Raw genomic sequence first — 4,787 nt, 5'->3', positions numbered from 1 at the left:
TTATTTGTTGAGATCTTATTCTTTTGCATTTGTTTCAAGTGTGTTTGTAATTACTCACTAAGCATTTTTTTACGATGGCTGCTTTAAAATCCATGTGAGATAATGTTAACATCTGTGTAATCTTGATGTTGTCATCTGCTAATTGTCTTTTGTCATTCAAGTTGGAATTTTTCTTGTTCTTAGTGTGACAAGTGATTTTCTATTGTATCCTGGACATCCTGGGTATTACGTTACAAGATTGTTGATCTTATTTAAATATTCTGTTTTAGAAGTCTTCCTCCAACACTAGACAGGTGGTGAAAGAGGAATGTCTCCCTTTGCTCCTGCCAGGTGTGGTGAAAGTTCAGGTTCTCCTCTGGGCCTCCATTACCACCCCAGGAGTAGGGAAAGCTCCTGGTTACTCTTGATTGGTGATGGGATTTCTGGTACCATGTATTTCCACACCTGTGAAAGCCCTCATGTGGTCTTCCATTTTCTCTCTACTTAACAGTCTTTTTATGTTTGCTTTGCATATAATGTCCAGGGATTTTAACTGTAATTAGTGGGAAGAATAGGTTGAACTGGATCTACTCCATAGTGTACCTGAACTAGAAGTGCTCACTTATTTTCACAAAATATTTTTGTATATCTATCTAGCCACATGTGCACATATTGCATATATAAAATATTTAGTGCCTTGTGTGTATATGTATGTACATACACATCATATATATATATCATATTTTGTCATATTTTCTATGGTTATATATATATATATATATACACACACACACACACACACACATATATGCATTTACCATAGAAAATATGCCAAAATATTAACTACATAATGTGTATATATACTAAATGTGTATATATATATTATATATCATATGTCAAAATATTTAAAATATTCCAAAATATTTTCAATATTTTGGTCTGACTTGAACTAGTATTTTAAACCCATGTTATTTTTTTCCTGCTACTGCCTAAGAATCTAATCTGTTTCTAAATTAGATATCATATTATGGTACAGGAATTTTTGCACATGCAGTGACCCCAGACTTTTCAAATTATGAATGACTTATAAAATTAATTTCCTATTAACTTTCCATATTCCTCACACTCCATCAAATTAAAAAAAAAATGCAAGAAGCTATTATCTAAATTGTAGAAAAGACACTAGCTTATGACTGATGGTTCAAATGAATCCATTAACCTGCTATTACAAAGAGCAAAGAGAGAATAAGAAAGAGAGAGAGAGATAGTAAGAAGCAAGCATCTCTCCACTGTATGATCCAAGTAGGCAGTCAGCTTTAGATGACTTCACAACAAATACATGATGAATCGCAATGCTAGGATTTTTTTCCTGTTGTGGAATTATTTCCTTAGCATTCCATTTTAAATAGTTACCCATCAACCACATGTTCTTTAGCAAATATTTAGATTATACTGAATATTGGACATTGAGCTAGCCAGGTGCTGGTGATACAGGAAGAAACAAACCTTTTTGGAGGTCATTGTGGTCTAGAGAAGTTGTTCTCATACTTTAGCCTCTCAGAATCAACTGGAAGCTTGGTCAAACACAGAATGCTGGGCCCTATCCCTTGAGTTACTGATTAAGTAGTTCTGGGTGGGGCCAAAAAGTTTGCATTTTTAACAAGTTTCCAGCTGATGCTCTTGCTGCTGGTTTGTGGACCACATTTCAGAAACACTTGTCTAAAGCATTAATACTCAGATTTTAGTGTTCCTAAGAGTCACCTGTGGCATGGCTTAAATAATAGTTTCCTGAACTCAGTTCCTGGAGATTCTGATTCAGAAAGTCTGAGTAGGATCAAAGGATTGGCATTTTAAAGAGCATCCAGGTGAGTTTTTTGTACCTAGCTTGAAGGTTACACTTTGACCAGTATTGGGACGTGTTGGTCTAATGTGGAAGCAGGCATAAAATAAATACTCACATAAAAGTTATTTAATTTGAGGCCGGGCGCGGTGGCTCAAGCCTGTAATCCCAGCACTTTGGGAGGCCGAGGTGGGTGGATCACGAGGTCAAGAGATCGAGACCATCCTGGTCAACACGGTGAAACCCCGTCTCTACTAAAAATACAAAAAATTAGCTGGGCATGGTGGCGCGTGCCTATAATCCCAGCGACTCAGGAGGCTGAGGCAGGAGAATTGCCTGAACCCAGGAGGCGGAGGTTGCGGTGAGCCGAGATCGCGCCATTACACTCCAGCCTGGGTAACAAGAGCGAAACTGTGTCTCAAAAAAAAAAAAAAAAAAAAAAAGTTATTTAATTTGAAATTTAATAAAAGCTAAAGGAAGTATAGGTGCTTTGAGAGTCGAGAGGTGAGCTCAGAGGAAAGGCTATTAAAGTTATTTTGGAGAAAGCAGTAGACCCAAGCATGATGGAGGATCACCTTTTCTTCAAACCTGGCCAAGAAAAGAAGTATGAAGGGAAATTAATCCTCCTATTTTTAAAAGTTTTGCACTGATATTATGGCAGCTTGTTACAGGGTTATGAGTATGGTCTCTGCAGTAAGATATCACTTCTGCTTCTACTAACTTACTAGCTATATGAACTTGGGAAAGCTGCTTATCATTTCTCTGCCTCATTTAAAAAAAATCTGTGAAGTGGGATAATAATAGTTCATAACATAGACAGTTCTATGAATATTAAATAGGTTTAAAAATGTAAAACACTTAGAAGGATGCCTGGTGGATAGAAAAAGCTCAGCTCAGTAACAGTGAGCTATTATCACTGTGGGCAGCAGATTGGAATCCATTTGTTAAAGCAGCATTGTGTTACATACTCATGCAAAAGCTGCTCAAGAGAGTTCTCTGGCAGTTACTTAAAGCTCTACTTTTATACACCTTTAATATGGAAAAGGAAGAAATCTAATAGCATCTTCCTTCATGAACAATAGTTCGGACTAAACATCCAGAGGTCTTCTCAATGGTCAGCTTCAATGTTAAGAGCTATGGGCCAGGATCAAGCCGGTAGACACCTTTAAGGCTCCCAGAACTTTGTCTGCACACGGCTGCTTCTGTGATTTCTTCTGTGATTTTTAGCGACTAGTAGAGATCCTCTAAAATAGAAAGGCCTTATTATATCACTATTGATGTATCTAAGGAAGGAAGACCTAAGGAGACAGTGTTCTACTCCCCAGGCGTAATTGGCTAAGAGGATCCCTGAGGGATGGGGATAATGGTAGCAGTTATGAATGAGAAAAAGGAATTCCTCATCACAGAAGGTAGGGAAAGAGTAGAGGTCTGAACCTCAGGAGTAGACAGAGCCAAGGCCCATTTCATTGTGCTGTAGGAGAGGAGACCCGATTTATGCTTTTCGTTATTCATGTCTCCACTATATTCTGGCCTCTCTTGCTGTTGTCTGGCCAATGGAATCTGAGCTGAAAGAATGTGTGTTTCTTTAAAGTGGATGCAGTTAATTACCTGCTGTGCCTCCTGCATCCTGTTTCCCACTGTACTCCTACTCTTTGAATCCAAGGTGGTGAAATGACACAGTGGAAGAAATCTGAATCTCTGAGCCAGCACTTAGGGAAGAGTCATTGACCAGCATCAGTCCATGACATGAATGAGGAAGAAAATTATTCAGTAACTGAGATTTGAGGAGTGTACAATATGGCTATTTGCTTTATCTAGCAAAGGAATTGAAATTGATGTATTTAAGTGGAATGCTGCCATAAAAATCCCTAAAATAGGAGGCATCAGCTGAATAGTTAAATGGCCACCAGTAAGAAAACTGAACCAGAGGCCAGAAAGACCACGATCCTGCCACACAGAGAGGCAAAACATTTAACTGTTGTCTATAATAACTGAAGGGATGAGTCACATGTTTTCTGACTCTGCACGTGGTTAGAAAGTGTCACAGCTATTCACAGCGGCAATCTGCGATCGCTATTATTGGCTGCAGTTAACAAAGTAAGGTTCTAAAAGGATGAGCTCCAGGAAGAATTGGTTGATGAACAAGCAGAAATGAAAGAGAATAGTAATGGAGAAGGTTTAGGAATTTGCCAGCATTGGAAAAGCCAAATAATGAAAGACAAAGATTAGAAATGCTTTAGTGATGTTATATCTCAAACTATTAATAAATAACAACCGGTTGAATAATAATAAGAAACATATTAGTATTTTACAAAGTATGGGCTTCCCACTGATTACACCACATAGCCTCAAGGTAGCAACCATGAGATTGAAGGAGGGAGAAGTATGAGTCCAAGGAAAAATAGAAATATGTGGACGTGAAAAACTAGGCTGACCAATAAACTGAAACTCCCAAGTTCTCGGGAACCCCTTATACCTGGTTAAATCAGGAAGCGTGTTCACCTGTAAAAAGTCCATGTCTAGGAAGGCATTTCAGGTATGACTACTGACACAGGGCACAGTAATGAAGAGGGAGGTGAATCACTGGAAGGAAATCAATTTATAAGTCTACTAAGTTTTTTTTAATTATTAAAAAACTATAAAACCTTTGATGAATTTGCATGTCATCCTTGCTCAAGAGCCATGCTAATCTTCTCTGCATGGTTCCAGTTTTAGTTTATATGCTGCCAAAGCAAGCACTGTCTACTAAGTTTCTGAGGAAACCATATCGCTAGGGAAACCGCAAGGCTGAGCAGCCTCTGATTGCTGAAGGCTTACATCCATCTTTGACCTCCAAACCTCCATAAGCAGGAAGCAGGCTTCAAAAGCTCTATGGCCCCCAAATAAGGGCTTGCTCCCCAGCCCCCACTTTAGACATGGAGAAGAAGAATAATGGACAAGAAGGCTCCTCTTAGCAGGAACCAAGTAC

At 38.6% G+C, this 4,787-nt stretch overlaps 1 non-coding gene across 1 annotated transcript; it reads right to left on the bottom strand.

Annotated features, from left to right (window-relative positions):
- Window positions 1-4,449: 4,449 nt before the first annotated feature.
- Window positions 4,450-4,558, bottom strand: LOC116557621. Its single transcript, XR_004271606.1, has one exon. It is a non-coding gene; the product is annotated as a U6 spliceosomal RNA (small nuclear RNA).
- Window positions 4,559-4,787: the final 229 nt, after the last annotated feature.

Source organism: Sapajus apella, unplaced genomic scaffold (genome assembly GCF_009761245.1).
Source record: "Sapajus apella isolate SASKATOON/1434 unplaced genomic scaffold, GSC_monkey_1.0 scaffold19, whole genome shotgun sequence".
Taxonomy (NCBI): domain Eukaryota; kingdom Metazoa; phylum Chordata; class Mammalia; order Primates; family Cebidae; genus Sapajus; species Sapajus apella.
The sequence above is the reverse complement of the archived record's forward strand: the minus strand, read 5'-3'. Positions and strand labels throughout refer to the sequence as shown.